This window comes from Chelonia mydas, chromosome 1 (genome assembly GCF_015237465.2).
Source record: "Chelonia mydas isolate rCheMyd1 chromosome 1, rCheMyd1.pri.v2, whole genome shotgun sequence".
NCBI lineage: Eukaryota > Metazoa > Chordata > Testudines > Cheloniidae > Chelonia > Chelonia mydas.
The window spans coordinates 110,412,325-110,433,862 of record NC_057849.1 but is presented as its reverse complement, the minus strand read 5'-3'; the positions used below and the strand labels follow the sequence as shown (position 1 = coordinate 110,433,862).

Here is a 21,538-nt window from a genome sequence, read left to right as displayed (position 1 = left end):
AGTGATCAATTTTGGCTGGTGTTGGGTTGCAAATCACTTAAGTATTAAATGTGGGGGTCATGAAATGTTGTTATCCGTATTGTAGGAGGAAAGAGCAGCAGAACTGTACGTAGCCTGTCTGAATGAGGGGGTCTCCCTCAGTGGGTAATTTCTGCCAGGGCTTGCCAGGGCTGAGCCCCGGCACCTCTAGGCTGGGCAGTTCCTAGCCCTGGGACCTCGGGGCTTGTCACATCAGTTATGAAAGGAACAAACTTGCTTGAGCCCCAGCACCTCTTTCATTACAAATTAAGCCCTGGTCACAATCAACTCAATGGCACTTTCTAAGTAGGAGGCTTGGATGCCAAATCCAAGTGAAGAGAGAGAGGGTGGGGCACAGGTATTTTGCTTGGTGGTGTGGGCTCTGCCTAAGAGTCACAGGCACTATTTGACCTGCCCCTCTCTCCTGTTTAGAGAGAGAGCTGATTAGGTTCCATAGAGAGTCTTTTGGTTTAAGTGACCGCTAGAGCTGAAATCACTGATAATCAGGTCTAAGTGCTTAGACCTGCTGTGGGACAGTGTTTCTGTGGAAGAGACAGCCCAGCCTGCACTAGCAACGAGGTTCCCCCACTGAGAGCTGAAATCACTGACAGCCGGCTGGAACCGTGAGAGACTGACTCGCAGAGGTCACAGTGGCTGGTGACAGCACAAGGTGACAGTGCAGGGCCATTGGAGATGGAGTGGTAGAGTGAACAATGGCTCGACAAACAACAATGGCCAGAGCATTGGACTATGTTTTAGTGACTTTGCTCCAGAATGCTACATTTGTGACTGGGAAATTTATATAAATATACATTTCCTAGTACGCCAAGATTTTTAAAATGCATTATTCGCCAAGTCATTATCTCACATCATCGCTATCTCAAGAGGTCATTATCTTGGAGAGTTTCTGTACTAAACTTTTTTATTATTATAATTATTTTTTATGTAAGCATGGCCATATTGGGTCAGACCAATGGTCCATCTATCCCAGTATCCTGTCTTATGACAGCGACTATTCCAGGTGCTTCAGAGGGAATGAACAGAATAGGGAATCATCGAGTGATCATCCCCTGTCATCCACTCCCAACTTCTGACCAACAGAGGCTAGGGACACTCAGAGCATGGTGTTGCATCCCTGCCCATCCTGGCTAATAGCCATTGATGGACCTAACCTCCATGAATTTATCTAGTTCTTTTTTTAACCCTGTTATAATTTTGGCCTTCAGAACATCCCTGGCAAAAAGTTCCATGGGCGACTGTGAATTGTGTAAAGAAATACTTCATTTTGTTTGTTTTAAACTTGCTGCCTATTAATTTCATTGGGTGACCCCTGGTTCTTGTGTTGAGTGAAGAGGTAAATAAGAGTTCCTTATTCATTTTCTCCACACCAGTCAAGATTTTAGTCTTCTCTCTTCCAAGCTGAAAAGTCCCAGTCTTTTTAATCTCTCCTCATATGGAATCTGTTCCATACCCCTAATAATTTGTGTTGCCCTTCTCTGTACCTTTTCCAATTCCAATATATCTTTTTTGAGATGGGGTGACCAGACCTGCACGCAGTATTCAAGGTGTGGGCATATCATGGATTTATATAGTAAAAGTGGAGGAGCTTGGTTTGCCAGACTGATCATCTAAACCAATACTGACAACTTATATGAAAAGGCTGCAAAACACCATGCCTTTGGACTGCATCAACATGCAGAAAGCCTTATAAGCCAGTCACTGTCAACGCCAATTTCAGAAGAACTTAATGATGCTGTTAAGAATGCTGGAGACACAACGCAGTTTATGAGAGCCAAGAAGTAGCATCATACTTTCTATTTAAGCAAGAGATACCACACACTACAAACTGGAGGCCAATGTTAAGTGCATTGTCATTTGTTAATCCTGAAGTTGGACACTGGTTTAGAACAAGACTGGCAAATGCTCGCCATCTTTCTGAAAAAACTCAGCTGACTCTCTACAAGCATGGGGTGCAAGAGTTAAAGACTCAGCAGTTGAAAAAGTGAAGAACTCTCTCACCATATTCAAAATATGTGCATACATGGCTGATGAATGCACCAATGCAAATAGGCATCAAGTATTAAGTCATTGCGTATGTTATCTTGATGTCCGGGGTAAGCCAGTAGATGCATTCTAGATGTTCAGGTTATAGAAGACACATCAGCTGCATCTGTGACATCTTAGAAGAGTTAAATGCTTGTAAACTGAAGCCCAAACAGATGGCTGCTTGTGTATTTGATGGAGCTACAAATTTCTCTGGAAAACATAGTGGAGTACAAGCTTTGCTCAGAGAAAAGTGTAAGCCTAATCTCTCCCATACACACTGCAGAGGCCATCTACTCTAGCTAGTGCTAGTACAAGCTGCAGAATCTTCAAAAGACATTAAAAAGCCATAAATGTAATGGCTTTTTTATCTTCTTTTTTTCCAGCACGAGTCCAAAAGGACTGAATGTCTTGGAAACAAATAGAAGATACATTGGAATTGAATTTCAAATTAGTCTAACCTGGGAAAACCTGCTGGCTTTCTCATGAGTGATTCTTGGCTGTTGTCTTCAAATTACTACAACCATTATTACTGACTTTGGAAAGTATCCACCAAGATAGGACAGATCTAAGTAGTGAGGCTGACGGACTACTTTTGTTACTAAGTTCAGAGAAGACTATCGCCATTCTCTTTCTTGTAAGTCTACTGTTGAAACTACTTGGGTCATTAAACAATGTCATCCAGGCATCTGCTACAACAGTAGTAGATCTCTGTCCAGCAATAGAAGCTACCCTTGTATCAATCAGAGAGATATCCACTGAAAATGTACTGGAAGAAGCAAAGACTTCAGTCCAGAAGTTGACTAATGAAGGTACTTATACTGACTCCTTAAATGAAAAGGACAAGAAGTGTTTGTTAAGGCAACTGAAAAAGCACACAGACTTGATTCTTAAAAATCTACAACAGCGACTTCTAGATTCTACTTAACCTCTGCATAGCTTTTACAGATCCCTGTCCTATAAAACACTGACAGTTGAGTGGAGTGAGGTACTACCAGCAATGGGGCTGCCATGTGCTCAGGACAGAATACAGAATTTGAACAGAGTGGAATATCATACGACGAATGAATGGAGATTTGACTTCAACTTCTTTTTTATCATCACTAGTGGCTCTACCTGATCTTTGTGCTGTTTCCTGGGATGAAAGAAGTAGGAATTCATCTCTTGCTACTCCCAGTCACAACAGCTACAGTTGAGCATTCTTTTTCATCATTGAATAGAATTTTGTGTTCTGAAAGAAGTCGCCTTCTGCCTGATCACGTGAATGAACTAACGAGCATATCAACTGAAGGAATGGAAGTACCGGACACACGAGAAGCCACCAAAGATGAACACACTGCATTCAAGAAGTCGATTAACAGAGTTGTGAAATCGCCTTCTGCCTGATCATAAGCATATCATGAAGGACTGGAAGTAACGGACACATAAGACGACACCAAAGAGTGCAAAATTACAACAAGAAACCAAGAAGGATGTAGATGATGTGCTTCATAGTAGGCTTGAGTAACCAACTTTAATTTTTGTGATGATTTTAAAACATGAGTTAAATCTAATAAAATGGTCATGAAACATTTTTCAGTTTTTACTACGGTGCTATACAGCCCACCTTTGCCCTCATGGTCTCAACCCTCGTCAGCCCTCATCTTCCCCTGAATATTCCAACACCCCGCCACCCCCATTTCAATTCCTGGGGAAAACACTGTACCAAGGTATTTGAGGAAACAATGGGGAAGCTATTAATTGGGGAATGTCCCTGGCCTGGCTTCAACCAGGCTGGCAAGATTTATTCTTCCCAGAGCCAAACCTAATACCATAAAGATGCTTGCCTCAGGAAAAAGGAGGGGTGGAGCGGTCTGTCAAAAGTGGCTGGAGAAGAATCTCTGACTGAGACACACACAAACTGAAGCCACCACGGTGTTTCTCCTACCCCAGAGATGGAGGTAACTGAGTTGAATGGAACTTCCCAAAGCTTTCAAGAAAAACAAACATTTAGCACAGAGAAAGTATGTGTATAGACCTCTAGTGGTTTTACCCTTTTCTCGGCGAGCTATGTACCTTTGAGTGATTAAATGATGCTTTATTTTGGAGAAGCTGGTTTTAAGTGACTTTAATCAGCCATTGTCACAGGCTCCTGGAGGAAAAGGGTTCAGAGGTGCCAAACACAATTGGGCCTGCAATGTTCCCTCTAATTTTTGATAGGCCATGTGCCCAAAAAATTTCTTCTGTGCAAATTGTTGTGCTTCTGTGCAAATTTTTGTGCGTGCGGTGTTTCGCCGTGTGCGTGGGGTTTAGGATCTGTGTGCATGCTCACAGGCACAGAGCTTAGAGGGAACAGAGCCTGTCAGGTTAATGTGGATGATAAAAAGAGGGCTGCAGTCCAGAGAGCCAGTTTAAGAGTGAAAGGACCATATGGTTCCACCCAGAGAGGGGCAAAATCTGTCCCCAAAGGGGTGCACTCGAGAGGGAATGAAACCAGTGGGTATGTACTCAGCTGTTCCTGTGCTAACATGGCTACACTGCTATTTATACTCATACTAGCTCAAAGAGAGCTACCGGGAGTACTGTATATATACATGAGCAGGGGAATCACACCCATAGCTTGTGGTGTAGATGTAGCCTAAAAAGCGTCTCCAGCCCAGCTCGCCCTGTAACCATAACATACCCCATTGTAGTTATTCTCAAATTGATGCTTCCTGAGCTAAGAAATTTAAAAGCAAACAGTGGTGTCTTATTATAACTCTGTGCTGGGAAAAAGCAAAGGAAGCTTTTGTTAAATCATAAACCAGTGACCTAGATTCTTGCCATCCTAACATTTTTTCTGCTGTTTTGTGTACATATACACTGAATACTTTGATTTTGTCTGCAGTGAAGTTATGAAATTAATGCTTATGTTCATTCTTTTAATGGCCATTACAATAGGATTAAATGCATAAAAAGCTTACATGCTAACTGAGTCTACTGTACTGGGAACGTTCAGTAGATTCCAAACATGGATTAGATATGTATATGAATTAAAAACAAAATCTATGTTAATGCAATGTTAGGGATGTACAGTTAAAATAAAAATAAGACAGAAGAAATGCAAGAGTTAGGATACCTACCGCGATATTAACTTGATCACATTGCACATATGTTATATTCTTCTCTGTTATTAAATATATAATTTAACGCCTTGCTGTGTTTGGGCCAGAACCTTAGGTCTAGCTGAGCTGTGCTCATTAAAGGATCTGTGTATGTGAGAGTTGGTGGCATAGAGGCAAGGTGGCTTTAAATCACCTTTTCACAGCAAATTCCTATAAACTGCTCTAGCAGCTGCGGATCACCAGTGTGCCAGATGCTCTGGCCACACTACCTACTGTCCTAACATGTCCCTTATGCCTAGCCAGCTGAGAACAGGTGCTATAGTTGGTATTGTCAACTCCAACTGTTCAGAAATCATGAAACAGACCCTCAAAATCATGAGATGGTCTTAAAAATCATGAATTTTGTGTCTTTTATTTGCCTTCTAGATTTTGAGACTGTACGGGTCACATTTTCAAGCTTTTCTACACAATGGTGAGAGCTAGAAACTTCCCTAAAAATAAATCTGAGATTCTCACATAATAACGTGACTCCAGGAGACGGGGATTTAGGAAAAACATCAAATAACACAAGACTTATAAAATTGCAAGAATTTGCATCACTTCACAGAGCTGCTACACCAGCTTTATGCTACCCAGGGGATTCCCTGTAGAAGAGGATTTCCCCAGCTGCCCTCTTAGGGCTACTTTCAGAAAAGCAGCTGGACATGGGGGCTGAAGATCTGTCCCAATGATCTTAAATATGGACCACAAAATAATCTAGATGTGCAATGCTGCTATGTTAACTTTGCAGTAAGAACTTTAACTTTTGCATGCCTTCCACCAAAATTCATGGATTAATTTGGCCCAATATTATACCTAGCATAATGGGCTCTTTCTCTTCTCATTTACACCCCCATTTTATACCAATGCCACGTCAGTGATGTTAGTAGAATTACTTCTGATTTGTGGCAGTGTGAAAGGGAACTCAGGCCCAATGGGTACAGCTGGATCCAGAAATATAGGAAGGGGTTAATGAAAGTCCTGATGATAAACAAAATCAGCGTACATCTCTTTCCCCTGAGGAACTGTACATCACTGTGTATAATATATGATGCAAACCAGCCTTTACTCATTAGAAAAGGGCCAGAGTGGCCACAAACACAACAGCGCTAACTGAATTGCTAAAAGGCAGTGATAGTGACATTTGAGAAGGCTGAATATATTAATGATTTTGTTTGGAGCCCACAGAGGTCATTCTGGGTTACTCCCGAGAAATTGGAGCAGCACTATTTACAATAATGATTATTCTTAGCTAAGTTGCCATGGAGTAAAGCCTGGCTAATCCTAATGGACCAGTTCAGGAATAATCTATTTTTTAAATCCCATTGCTTAATTCTCTATCACAATCGTTAGGCCAGTATTTATCTAAGCTACAAAAGCAGCAAGATATACCAGGAGCTGTGATTTCACCGAGTTTGGGCAATGCTATCCTCTTTGTTAAGGATAAGAGAGTATCTTATTGTTCAAACTTGATCTATGCAGAGAAGGATTTAAAAAAACAAAAAATAAAACCAAACATTTCTCTTGATTTCCCCCCTAAGTTATGTACTACATCTACTATATTCCTGAGCCTGGCATGCCACAACCATTAGATTAATGGCATTTCTGGACTGCCAGCCAAATCAATGCTTAAGAGGATATGTGCATAATGTATACGCAGTCTCAAAGGGGATCATTAAGGTTTTTTTCTTACCTGTGCCCAGCAAGTCCACATCAATCTTGCTGCTGCCATCCTAGAGCAAGTCTCCGTCTCAACCTTTCTAAATACTTAACATTTATTAATTAATTCTCCCAACATCTTTTCAACTTAAGCAAGTATTATTATCCCCCAACTCATGCAGGATGGTTACATACTTAGCCAAGAACACAGAGATAGTCAGTGTCAGAGCAATGCACCCCACACCGCAAATATAAAAAGCTCAAAAAAAAGGTCTAGCCAAGTCTATGCACACAACTCCCTCCAAGCTTTTGGGGACAAGTGCATTATGGGACTCCCAAAGCATCCATCCCATAGTTCTTGGCACACTCTTCAGAGCAGTACTTTTTTTTTTTTTTTTTTTTACAAATTAGTATGGCAGGACCTAAATCCTGGGTTGGTTTTTTTGTGGGGAGAGATGGGGGAGGAGACGTTATGAAAAGGAATGCCATTTATATCAGTAATTTTCTTCCTCCACAAAAAAAACCTCTTTGACTAAATCCTTACAAAACGATCCAAGTTTTCTACACACAGCTAAACTTATTGTCACCAAAGCCATGGCAGTGTTCACTTTGAAAGAAATAATGGCATAAGGTTATTGTAGACAACACCACATTGTTGTCTGCCATTAGTTACTAGGGACAAAGGCACAGAACCATTTGATTTTAAAGTACCTCATTGCTGGAAAAAATTCCAGAGAGATTAAATTAAGGCAGACAATGGAGGTATTTAAAGGGAAAATGACCAGTTTGATGAGACAGATGGTATCTGTAATTAATTTTCGAATTTTATTTCACATATGTTATACCCTGCACATTTTCAACGTTACACCAGATGAAATGGGTGTCCACCAACCTAATTAGCTGGCAACTGATCCTCCTTGGATACAGAACGTTAACCAAAAAAACCAAACGGCCTACAGCCAATCAGTAATCAGCTTATATACAAACAGTAAAATAACTACTTTTAAAATTTTTAAAGAGAATACAACTCAGGTCCACACAGACCAAAATCTATAGTAGCTGTTGGTTGTTTACCAGTCAGCTGCTAGTCTCAATGCATTTCGTAACAGACAAGTGTCCGCATCATAAAAGACACTAACACAGTCAGCTCCCTTGTTGGCAGTCTAATAAGGGAGGCCAATGGTTTAATCAGCATAGAGGCTCAACTCCCCTCGCACCCCAATGGTTCTCTCTGTTGGTTAAAGTTGTGGCACATTAGCAGGTTAGTGGAGGAAAATTGCCCTGTTGCTATCTCTTGATGTGCCCCGCCCCTTCTCCAGGAGAAGTAAATATAGTCTTGAGAGAGGTCAAAAGGTGGCTGCACAACACTTTTCTAGTGTCCTTAATCCTTGGGCCACTGAGCCCCAAGTTTGTCCTAAGGCGCAATTTAGAGCAGCTTCTGGGCTGCCTAAGTCACACCAACATAACTCTGGGATCATTTTGGCAGTCCTAGAGCAAAAGGGCACGGGCTACACCCTCTTTTTCCCAGGCATGCTCCAGATGGGTCATGGAGTAGTGTAGGAGCCACTACCCTGGTCTCTGTACAAATTGAGCATTTAGTCTCTTGGTTACACCAGGTTTAAGGATGCTTTATGTTACCAGCAGTGCAAGGTTTTCTTAACAGTGCTGATGACCTGGGCCAAAGAGAGCAATTGTTAATTTTCTGTACCATTTGTTAGCAAAAATAGGAGTCCTTATATCAATTATTTGGGATAATACAGATACATTTATTAGTACAAAACTAAATTATTCCAGTTCTGAAATGAATCTCTGCATGCTGCTTAGGAAATGTATTGGTGAATGTCTCTACACTCCCTCCAAAATTTATTTTTCATAAATATTTTGCCACTTTATCTAGCAGCAGGAGATTATTATCCTGAGATAATGTTTTCTTCCAACTGATGTAATTTTACTTGTATTTTATCTTCTTTCATATGATTAAAGTATGCACTCAAATTCCCATGGGTTTTGTTAATCGAATGCTGCATTTCAAAGGATTTGTCAAAGACAAGTTTAGAATGTCAAACAAAGATCTTTTCTCCACCCCTAATATATATTTTTAATATTTATTTAGGAAGTTTTAACATGTTTACAAATCCTTGCCATGAAAATATCAGAGACTAAACAAACATGACATCAGCTAGCTTTTTTTTTTTTTTAGAGACATTGTACAGGTATATAGTCATGAGACCTTTCTATTTAATGTGGTGTTACCATATTACAGGATGAGCATCATTACAACACCTATGTCACTTCTAGTGCTTTTATTGAGAGAAATCTCTATATAAACATATTTAACAGATCAGGAATGTCTATCAAATGTTCATATTCAAAAACATTGGAGAGGTATGCTGCGGTTTTTTTGAAGGTGAATGTCCTTTGAGTACTGAATAAAAGGTAACCAAATATCTAAGTATCTATCTTTCCTCTGTCTGTTTTGCTGAGTACATAATTGGTGTGTTAATTTATCCATAACCACAACCTGCCATATTTTTTGAACCAGTCCTCAATGGTTGGGATAATTTTCTTTTTCCAAGTAGAGGCTACCAATAGCCGAGCAGCTACTAGAAGATGAGAGATTAATTCTTCATTTCCTTGTGCGGTCACCTAATATTTTAATTGTACTATTTTTCACAAAGGATACAAAGGTTCTGTGAAATATTTACCTTTTTATTTTTTTACTCTAAACAGAGCAGTAAAGTTCCATGTTCACCAAACCAAATCAGTGTGCTCATGTTTTACAATTTCAGCTCTAGCCCCATGACATGTGAAGGCCAAACAGGTCATATAACTCTCCAAAATTCATTTTTCTCTTGAATGAGCACAATGAGAAAATAATGGAGCAATCCCAAACCACAGCTAAAGTATGTAAAAGAATACAAGGGAAAAGCTTGCAGAGTTCATTACTACTGTATATCTGCACATAAACTTTCCTTTCAATATGCCAAATTTTGAAATCCTTATTCAGACAAAACTCCCACTGATTTTAAAGGGAAATTTGCCAGAATAAGGACTAGGCCTTATACTTATATAATACTTGGACTTCCATAATTTCATTGCACTAATAACCACACAGTCACTGAAGTGCAGTTTGCCCGTAACCAAGGAAAACTGTTAAGTAGTAGCAATAGGACCAAATCAGAACCTTGCCACACCCCAGATATTAGTTAAGGGCCTGTTTCTCCATTGCCTTGCATCTTGTGTAGTTATTTATATTTGTGCAAATTATATATGTATTATATAAGTACAAAGGATCTGTACCTTGTGTCTGGTCTCACCTCTATATCATCATCTAATAATGAACACAGTTCTGTCCCCCTCCCACCGAACTTTGAGGAAGTTTGGATATGGACCTGAACTTTTCCCTTTAGGCTCACCTCTAAAATATCATTATCTTCCCCAAATAAACTTCTGTGTGGTTAGGGATCCCTCCCTAAACAGCACTGGAAATACAAACAAGCAGTTCAGTACTGTCTCATTATGAAATATACACTTAAGTTAAATCCTGATCCTAGCCCTCTCCCTCAGACCAGAGCCACTCAACAGCCATGACAGAAAATCTGGAATGGAGTATCTTCTCTGGCATTTGCCCCTTCCACTGCATGGGTTGAAGAGTTTTGAATGGTGATGGAGCCGCACAGTAGTGAGTGCACTAACCTCACATTGTTTCCTGCTCTGATCCACACCAACATTTCTGATGAGTATCCCAAATCCCACCGTGTCCATGCCACAGATCTGCACTAGTTTGGTTTGATTACAGCTTGCCTTCCCCGTCCACTCCATACAAGCAGAGCAAAGAGCAGGATTTGTCCCTAATTGTTCAGCATTTTATTAATTTATTATTATTATGCAGGGGAGAGAGAAATATAGGGAACATGAGCATGTGGAAATTATTTCAAATGCTATTTCGAATGCTATTGTAATTAATAAACTTGTTATTTAAAGGAGATGATAGTCCCAGAAAGGGAGCATCCCCAAATAAAATTAAGCCAGAAGCTCTGTAACACTGAGTACTATGGAGTAGGTGGTAAGGTGTTCAGAGTCCTACTGCACTCCCTGCCCACACCTAACTCCCCATAATTAAGGGTCTAACTTTTGAACAAGCACAGAATGCATTTGTATGTAACTTGGATGCACAATTATCACAACTGCATGGTTTAAAAACAATGTCCTCATTTGAAATACCTTTACCATACTCTACCTGGCAACAAATTGCTCTCCAGCTCTCTCTAGTGGACAAAAGCATTACAGGGGGTGGGAGAGCTGTAAACAATAGAAATATTAATTAATACATACATTTGGTTTAGAAATAATGAAGATACTTTTTAAGAAATTGTACAGGCTCAGGACCCCATTTTCCACTCCACGTTAACATGCAAAGGTGTATACATGAGTATATCTGGAGCTGTGTATTGCAATAATTTCAATGATTATATCTGATAAACATTTGCTTATATATAAAATTCTTTTAAAATATACACATGTATTTTTTCCTTGATCCAGAGCTAAATTTAAGATTTTAAACTCACAACATTCAAGTAAATAAAAATTATGACTTTTCTATTTTAATGCATGTTTTCATTATAAATATACATTATAAATGGGTTTTAAATGTTAATTGTTCATCATTTGTTTAATTTAATGCACAAAATGAAGACGGCACATTTAACAGAATATTCTCTGTATTATGCGATACACAATACAATCTTCACTCAGTATCTGACAATCGTTCTCTGCCTTTATCTCTGCAAATGTTATTACACTCCTTAAAGCTGTTAAAATAAAATAAAATAAAAAGGTTATTTAAGCTCAGAGAAATGGGTCTGATCCTGCAGTTCACACTTAGGGTGAAATTTGCCCAGGTTGCAGAAGGCCTCCAGTGCAATGGAACCACCATGGTTCTGCTGTGCAGGTGGTGGGCAGCTTCAGAGTGGGTACAAAGAGGGATGCAACATCTCATGGGGAAAGTGGAGCTAAATTCCACATAGGTTTTACATAGGACACATTGCCATCAGCAGGCTTTGAAGCAAGATGAAGGAGGCCAGATTGTAGCCATTAGGGCCACAATTATGTGGATCCAGGGAGGGTCCACAAAGCCCTCTATAGGGCATGAGAATGGTTTATGATCCCTATGGTAGCACTAGCTGCAGTGAGGCTCCTTCCCATTCCCTGGCACACTCCCCCATTCAAACTCATTTACTTGACCTTCACGCAAGCTAGGTGATGAATTTCACCTTTAACTGAACTCCTATAATCTACAATGAGAGTATTGGCTACTTAAGAAATGTATAACTGAGCCCAGAGCAGGTAACAAAGGTAGGGTATTAAAATAGTAAAAATGTTAGTCACCTCAGACAGCGGGTCAGGACTTATAAACATTTAAAATGAAAACTGCATCCACACTGAACTGGAATGTAAAATAATTTTAACTTCCTTCCAGTGCAATTCTAAAAGGACCTATAAATCTTCATGTAACAAAGTGAAATGGTAGGCTATAAATGGAATCATAGAGACTTCCGCACTAATATTTTCTAACCCCCTACATCTCTACAATTGCAGCCAGCTCCACAGAGCTTTGCACAATAATGATGCAGTGTGGTCTGTCTGACTGACAGTTTTGAAAATTATTTCTAGCTCATATGAGTTTATGGAAATTGAAAAGGTATGAGAAAGCTGTAGAGTGACAGTTCCTCAGCTGTGAATAAATGATTACAAGGAATGCCAAGATTTATTTTAATCCTGCAAACATAGCGATTTATTTTTATCAATTTACACTTCTCCTATTTCCTGTATTTATATGTTAGGAGCAAGTAATATATATTATATTAAAGAAGTTTTGATATTAATCCCGAGACCTGGGATTGAACACAATGAAACTTTTGGGGGGAAGAATGTAATGTTTTGTCATGTAATTTAGTGCTAAAGCTGCTTTCAAAACCAAGATACTGTTTTAAAAGTGGAGGAAGAAGAGACTAACATGCATCCGTTCCATGGCTGGAGTACTCAGTACTCATTGCCAAGGAGCCAGAGGCAATGGAAGAAGAAAGCTGGGCTGTGGTAATACAAGTAAATAATGATTACCTATAGTTAGTGAATTGAACTCTCTGTTTCTGATCAACATGTCCTTCAAGATTTTAGAACTGGTAGATCTCAACCTCTCACACCTAGTTTTTATTTAGACTGGAAGAGGAAAACAAGCTTTCCTGCTTTTTAAACTCCCAATCAGTTTCTTCTCTTTTTTTGAACTAGTTATTGAACTGAACTAACAGAATAAACTGAAATGAAGAAAATATTCTCTCTGTACCTACAGAAAAAGCTGCTGCTGTGAAAAGCTGGTTTAGCATTTCAACAGACTCTGGTTCCAGGTGCTTTGTCACACCAGTTCAGTGGCTTGACTTTAAAACTTTGCTGGCAAACACATAATGTTTGAATTTTTTTAATGTAAATAATTTTAATAGATTATAGTTAAGGCTGCGAGTTTGTCACGGAAGTCACAGATTCCATGACTTTCCATGACTTCCAGAGTAGCTAGCTGTACTGGCTGTTGCTGGGGCAGCCTCAGGCCATTGCTTCCTCAGCAGCAACAGGAGTTTGGGTGCGGGAAGGGGTGGGGGTTTGGGCATGGGAGAGAGTGAGAGCTCTGGGCAGCGCTTACATCAGGGGGATTCCCTGGAAGCAGCAACATCCCTCGGCTCCTAGGGGGAGGCGCAGCCAGGGGGCTCTGCGCACGGCCTCCACCTGCAGGCATTGCCCCTGCAGCTCCCATTGGCCATGGTTCCCAGGCAATGAGAGTTGCAGAGCCAGCGCTCAGGGAGGAGGCAGCGCGCAGAGCTGCTTGGCTGTGCCTCCACCTAGGAGCTGAGGGATGCCGCCACTTCTGGGGAGGCGCAGAGCTGGGTAGGGAGCCTGCCAGCCCCACCAATTGAGGTCATGATTATCTGGCGTTATACAGAAGACATGAAGTGACATTTGCTTATTTCTTAGCATTTTTTTCACTTGTTAGGAGAGCACTTCTGTGACTGTGAACATGGCCTGTTACCAACTAGCCATGCATAATGTGCATGCTCTTGCTAATGAAGTATTAGCTTTATGAAAGCTCGGATTACTTGGGAAGAAATTCACTCTAAAAAGTATATTTTCAGCTCAGTACCTGAATGTTTATTTCCAATAATATTTTACAGGGATTTTGTTTTCTTTTTAAAGTTGAAGGCAGAGCATTTAATTTAAATTCGGAAGTGACTTACTATGGAACATTTTACTTCAGTATGTTTCAGATAACACCGCCATGCATGGGGGAGGAACGGAGAATGGAGGTAACAGCTGAGTATCCACTCCCTCCCATGACCAGCAAGCATTGATTTCCACTCCCTTTACACAGGAAAGGAAGGAAAGAGAAATGCCTAAGAGAACTCTCTCCCTCCAGTGGTGATGGAACTGAGTACAGCCTCTCTATTGGATACTATTACTGGAGTTTCACTGACATTCCCAATCACACTGGAGCTTTTCTGAGATTTGGCTCCAGGGATTTAGAAGTGTGAAGAATCAGTACTGATGTAAGCACCTAGGATAGCAACCACAAAAGTACTTAAGTGCTCAAACCCCACACTTAGGTGCCTAAATCCCAGTTTTAGGCTCCACTGCAACCCTGCTTAATCCAGTGCCTAAACTCACTCAGTGCCTAAATTTTCAGGGTAAAAATTCCCTAGACACCTATGTTTCTGCCTCTAGGCATTTGCACTGCTACCTCCCTCTACATGATCAGATGCTTATCTCCCATGTAAGCCCCACAGCAATCTACGAACTGGGGGGAGGACAGGTGTTTGTTCACCTATCTTGCACATGCGGCCTGATCCTGTAGGCATACTCATAGGCCACCTACCCGGTGTAGGTCTCTTTCCAAATCAGGAGCGGGAGAGGAGGAGCAACTGCTAACCTCCTTATAACTTTTATCCCAGTGATTAGAGCACTAGCCTGGGATGTGGGAGTCCCAGGTTCAATTTACCCCTCTCTGGCAGAGGAAGAGAAAGGATTTGAACAGGGGTCTACATCAGCAGTTCTCAAACTGTGTGTTGCGACCCCAACAGATTTGGCACATGAGATGATGTGGTCCATCCCTAATGTGTCTGGACCTGCTCCACAAATGCTATGCCAGAAGGCTGCCATTTTGATCTACAAAATGATGGCCTGCACCAGGTGTGACCTTGCACATATGGTGCTTGCAAAGTCACATTGTGCGGAGGCTGCCTTCCTGGATCAGCACTTGTGGAGCAGGTCCAGACATTTTGGCTGTGCAGAGGGGGCTATGCAGACATTGTTTTCCCATTTGCACCACACAACTGAGCAAGCATCCACCTGAGAGACTTCAATCCAGAAGATCCTTATTTATGGGCAGCAGCCTTATCAACAGAGCATCCTCTCTGCTTGAGTTGGTATGAGCCTATAAGAACATAAGAATGGCCCTACTGGGTCAGACCAAAGGTCCATCTAACACAGTATCCTATCTTCCGACAGCGGCCAGTAGAGGGTGTCCCAGAGGGAACGAAAGAACCGGTAATCATCAAGTGATCCATTCCGTCACTCATTCCCAGCTTCTGGCAAACAGAGACTAGGGACACCATTCCTGCCCATCCTGGCAAATACACATTGATGGACCTACCCTCCATGAATTTATCTAGTTCTTTTTCGAAGGCCAAGAAGCCTCACATAATTGGAGAGGCTTTGATTTTGCCAACTGCAAGTACGGGGAAGATAATGGGTGGGGAAACGAAGGCAAACAAATTCAAAGCCATACAACTCTCCAACAACACAGTGAAGCGAGGGATTGAGGTGATAGCAGCAGATCAGAAATGCACACTGGTTGAGCATCTGAAAAACACAGATGCTTTTACTCTTCAAGTTGATGTGAGCACTGAGAGCTGTGATGCACATTTCTTGGCTTTTGTGAAATACACATGGGAGGGTGCAATTCTTGAAGAGTTTCTGTTCTGTCTCCCTCTACCTGGACACAAGACAGCACAAGAAATATTCAGTGTGCTACATGTAAGATTACAATATCTGGTGTAATCGCACCGTGGGCTTTTGCACAGATTGAGCTCCATCTATGGAAGGCAACAAAGCAGGTAAAGAAAGTTGCTCTGTCTGCTATGTGGACTCTCTGCATGATTCAAAGAGAACTGGCAGCTAAAGCTCTAAGTCTAGAGGTCGGTGAAATTTTGCAGCAGGTCTCATCTACTGTGAACTACATTAAGGTTCAACCTCTTCATGCATATCTGTTTGAAAAACTGTGTGAAGATATGGGGTCCAATCATGATGTGGTGTTGTTCTACACTGAAGCTCGTTGAGAAATTGCTGAGCTTGAATTAATATGCAAACTAGATACCATTAACTTGGGTTTGAATAGAGACTGGGAGTGGCTGGGTCATTACACATATTGAATCTATTTCCACATGTTAAGTATCCTCACACCTTCTTGTCAACTGTCTAAATGGGCCATCTTGATTATCACTACAAAAGTTTTTTCTCCTGCTGATAATAGCTCATCTTAATTAATTAGCCTCTTACAGTTTGTATGGCAAATTCCACCTTCTCTGTATGTATATATATATCTTCTTACTATATGTTCCATTCAATGCATCCAATGAAGTGGGCTGTAGCCCACAAAAGCTTATGCTCTAACAAATTTGTTAGTCTCTAAGGTGCCACAAGTACTCCTGTTTTTTTTTTTGCAGATACAGACTAACAGGGCTGCTACTCTGAAACCTATCAGGGAGTCATGAATTTTGAAACATCTCTCTTCTGAGAGAAAGGCTCTGGCCTAAGCAAAGTCTAGGTCTTCTCTGAGGAAGGTGATCCTTTGTGTAGGTTGAAGTATGGATTTCTCTCACTTGATTACAGTCCCAATTGACCGGAAAATGCACATGTACTGGATTGCTGAGGAGAGATCCTGTTGAAAGTTGGCCCTTAGGAATCATTTGTCCAGGTATGGGTAGACAAATATTCCTTGGCACCTGAGGTGGCCAGGAGCTACCTCGAGGCATGTGATGGGGCAGCTGCCCCTTACTGGCAGAAAAGGGATTAAAAGCAGCCCTAGGGAGGTTGTACAGGAGGCAGGCAGACAGAAGAGCTGAAGGGAGCAGCCAGTCGGGGCCAAGCCGGACCATATAAAAAGGGAGCAGCAGGGCAGAGGAAGGCAGTTCTCTGCTGGAGCCCACGGAGGAAGGACTGTGTCCCTGGAGGACTGAGAGAACTGCCAGCGCCCTGGACAGAGCAATGCTGCTAGCAGGACCAGTGGAGCGAGAGACAGCTCCTGGCTGGCTGCTGAGGTTTGCACACTGAGGCCCCAAGACAAGGGCAAAGAGGACGCTGGGGCCACAAGGATGTGGCCAGACAACTCATTGCAGAAGCTACTAAGGGAAGTGGCTGAACAGCGGACTGCAGGTCCCGCGGAAAGGGGGAGCACACTGTGTGATACAGCCAAAGGGCTGTGTCACTGAAGCAGATGCCACAGTCCTTGGAGAGACGTGGATCCTGGAGCAGAAGTGATGGCGGCGAGGCAGCACCCAAAGAGGGCACACTACCATGCAGAGCTAATTCCCAAGACAACCAGCAGGAGGTGCCAGAGTGGTGAGTCACGCCCCATCACAAGGCATTTGAAGAGTAATGGGGTTATACTCAAGCCAAAAGGAAACTCTAACTACTAGTATCTTGTCTTCACACACAACCTCAGATACGTGATGGTTTTATTGCCACATCAAAATAGGTGTCCTTATAAGTCAAAAGTCACATACCAATCTCCTTGAGATAAGGAAGGGATAATGTCTCTCAGAGACAGCATCCAGAAATGTGTGTTCTTCTGTACCTGTTGAGGTTTCTGAGGTCTACTATGGGTGTCAGACCATCACTGCTCTTGGGAAATCAGGAAATTGTGGGAATAAAATCCTTTCCCTCTGTATTCTTGTGGAGCTTCCTCTACAGCTCGCTTTTTCAAGAGAGAATCAACTTCTTCCAACAAGATTTTTTTATGAGATTGATCCATGAGGTAAGGAAAAAGGGGAGGATGGTGAGGTGGACTGTTTGGAAATAGATGGAGTATCCATCATGGACGGTGTCCAGTACCAGCAATTGGAAGTAAACATGCACTAGGAACTGTAGAAAGAGGACAGACTAGGGAGGAAGGACTGGAGATTTGGTGCAAATGGGTGTGTGACTCTCAACTGTACTATTACAATTGGTTTGGAGACCAATGCTTAAGGCTGTAAGGATGTGCAGCAAGGAATTCTCCTCCTATAGTGATGTCATTGGCCAGCTGCCCCATTTCAGAGGTGGCTGAAGCCATTAATTTTATTTAAAGTTAATTTAGTGATGTTATATTACACCACCATGAGTTCAGCTATAGTTTCAAGCTCAACAGAGTGAAATTGCCTCTAGTGCTTTTCTCAGATTTGGAGGCTCTAGGAACACATGAAGTCCAAGGATAATAACTACTGATTCACTCACAAGTACAAAGTCTTATCTGTACTACAAGTTTTATTAAAGCAATAAGTTACAATTACCCATGCATACAGAAATCCTACCAAAAACCTATGCAATAATTATAACTGTAGTCATACTCACATCCTCAAAGATATTCTAGGGTCCAATGGACCTCTCACCAATTGATCATCAGTAGAGGGATAGTTCCTGTTGTATTTTTTCCTGTGGGTATTCCCACTTTTACCCAAACAGGAAACCCTCTTTTATATTGTAATTCTGACTACACCTAACACTCTTATGCACATGCATAAAGGTGTCAATCCTTCCCCCCACCATCTGTACTTCCACACCCCATGAATATTGGGTGCCCCATTTTTCATAGGTTTGTAGTTCCTCTTATTCTTATTAGCATTTACACACAACATGTACCTTGCAGTCAGGAGAGATGTTTTAAAAGATGTTACAATAAGGAGTCATGATCTTGAGCAATACATTGAGCTCAATTTTCCACATCACCACGTCTATTGGCACATATTTACAGTACTCTTGTGATCTTTACTGGCACAGGGTTATTGGAAAGAGTCCAGCGGAGGGCAACAAAAATGATTAGGGGACTGGAACACATGAGTTATGAGGAGAGGCTGAGGGAACTGGGGATGTTTAGTCTACGGAAGAGAAGAATGAGGGGGGATTTGATAGCTGCTTTCAACTACCTGAAAGGGGGTTCCAAAGAGGATGGATCTAGACTGTTCTCAGTGGTAGCAGATGACAGAACAAGGAGTAATGGTCTCAAGTTGCAGTGGGGGAGATTTAGGTTGGATATTAGGAAAAACTTTTTCACTAGGAGGGTGGCGAAGCACTGGAATGCGTTACCTAGGGAGGTAGTGAATCTCCTTCCTTAGAAGTTTTTACGGTCAGGCTTGACAAAGTCCTGGCTGGGATGATTTAACTGGGGATCGGTCCTGCTTTGAGCAGGGGGTTGGACTAGATGACCTCCTTCCAACCCTGATATTCTATGATTCTTCAGTCACTTACTAATGTGAAGCATTCTTAAGCATATGGCCAAGTTGAAATCTTACTGGCCTCAGCCTGTAGGCCGTGTGTTTCAGCCCTCCTTTACTTAGATACCTAATAAATACTTATCACTCCTAAATACGTTCCAATCTTATACTTCTATGATCCTACATCTTAAATCTATTTAGCATACAACAGTTACATTAACATAGCATATGAGTTAATCATATTGTACAGCACAACAATAGATGGATAATAAAATGAACTAATTGGCTACATGGCTGATATCAGCTCTTTAACTTGATATTTGTTAATATGAACCCAGTTTTATAAGCATTTTGTCTATGATCTTTCAAAGTTAAATAAAAATATTACTATAGCACTCATTTTCTGAATAAAGTCATGTTATACTACAAAAGAACATCATCTGTGCTAATAAAGAATACTTGTATAGCATAAGAAGAGCCATACAGGGTCAGACCAAAGGTTCATCTAGCCCATTATCCTGTCTTCTGACAGTTGCCAATGCCAGGTGACCCACAGGGAACAAACAGAACAGGTGATCATCAAGTGATCCAGCCCGTCGCCCATTCCCAGCTTCTGGCAAACAGCAGCTAGAGCAGTGTTTCTCAAATGCAGCCACCAAGGGCTTTTCCTGTGGCCTGGCCACAGCCTCTTGGGCAGTGATGGGGGGCGGCAGTGGACTGTCCCCAGGACCACTAGCAGGTGTTGGGCCCTGCCCTCTGGAGTCACAACCACCAGAGGGGAAGCAGACCATGAGTTCCCCACCTTCCCAGGGGCGGTGAAGCTCAGGTTTTGGGCTTCAGCCCTGGGTGGTGGGCAGCAGGCACCAGTCATGGGCCTTGGGGCTCCAGCCCTGGACTCCAGCTGCACAGCAGTGGGTGCCAGCCCTCGACTCACACGCCGCTCCCCGGCATCGCCTCTGGCCCCCACCCACTTCCCCATCCAGGACTTAATTTGTCACCTGGCTTGCCAGGGTTAAGTCAGCTGTGAAAATTGGTATTTGTATGTTTCTTAATATCACTTTTCACAGCCTCCCAGCTAGCTAGTAAGTCTGCTGTGAAAAGTGATATTAACAAACATACAAATATTATCTTTTGCAGCAACAGACTTTCTAGCTAGCAAGTCTTTTTGAAAAAAGCAACCAAAAAGCAAAAGAAACAACAAAAAGACAGGAATGTGCAAACCAACTTATTTGTGTTTCTATTCTGTTTAAGCTCAGTAAAGAATATATTTATTACTGAGTCTGCAAAAAAAACTCTACATAAATAAATTACAATGATTTGGACATGTATGTGTGAATATTTGTTTTTCCTAAAGTTATTTTAGGAAAAACTATCAGGGTGGCCACCAGCAAGAGTTGGTGGCTGCACTCTGAGGCCATGAAAAAAATTGTTGTGAGAACCCCTGGGTTAGAGACACCATCCCTGCCCATCCCGGCTAACAGCAATTGATGGACCTATCCTTCATGAATGTATCTAGTTCTTTTTTGAACTCTGTTATAGTCTTGGCCTTCACAACATCCTCTGGTAAGGAATTCCAAAGGTTGATACTGTGTTGTGTGAAAAAAAGACTTCCTTTTGTTTGTTTTAAACCTGCTGCTTATTAATTTCATTTGGTGACCCCTAATGCTTGTGTTATGAGCCCACAAAAGTGACCTTAAAATCCACATGGGATTATGGGAAACCTAGAAACAAATGGCCTGGTAGATTAGGTACTTGCCCTCTTTACAATGCAGGACTATTGTCTACAGTACAGCCTAGAGTGTATTGCTTTCATTGGAAGTAACAGGTTGACTTCCTACCATTAAATTGAAATGAAAATACAGTCTGTTACTAATATTTATTCCAGTGTAAGTGCATTAGTATGTGGCCAAAGCAGATAAGGATAACTTACTGTATCTGTTGGAAAATAGCAATGTCAGGTAAGTAACATCCAAAAATAATTAAAACAAAAGGATTGGAAATGGGACAAAACACTAAATAGTGTATGCCTTCCCTACAATGGTATATTACAGGTATTTTCCTCCTCTTATATTTAAGGCTCCTTTCTAAAGTACAGACATGGGAGTTTAAACTAATTTTACTTCCATTAACAGAAAGCTATAATACCTACAGAAAAACTTCAGATTTATTCTGCACTGAATGCTG

General features: G+C 41.5%; 1 long non-coding RNA gene across 1 annotated transcript; it reads right to left on the bottom strand.

Annotated features, from left to right (window-relative positions):
• Positions 1–4,264: 4,264 nt before the first annotated feature.
• LOC122463853 lies at positions 4,265–20,021 on the bottom strand. Its single transcript, XR_006287503.1, has 3 exons — positions 20,011–20,021; positions 5,255–5,265; positions 4,265–4,399 (listed from the first exon to the last, which is right to left on the bottom strand). It is a non-coding gene; the product is annotated as an uncharacterized LOC122463853 (long non-coding RNA).
• Between the last annotated feature and the right edge of the window lie 1,517 nt (positions 20,022–21,538).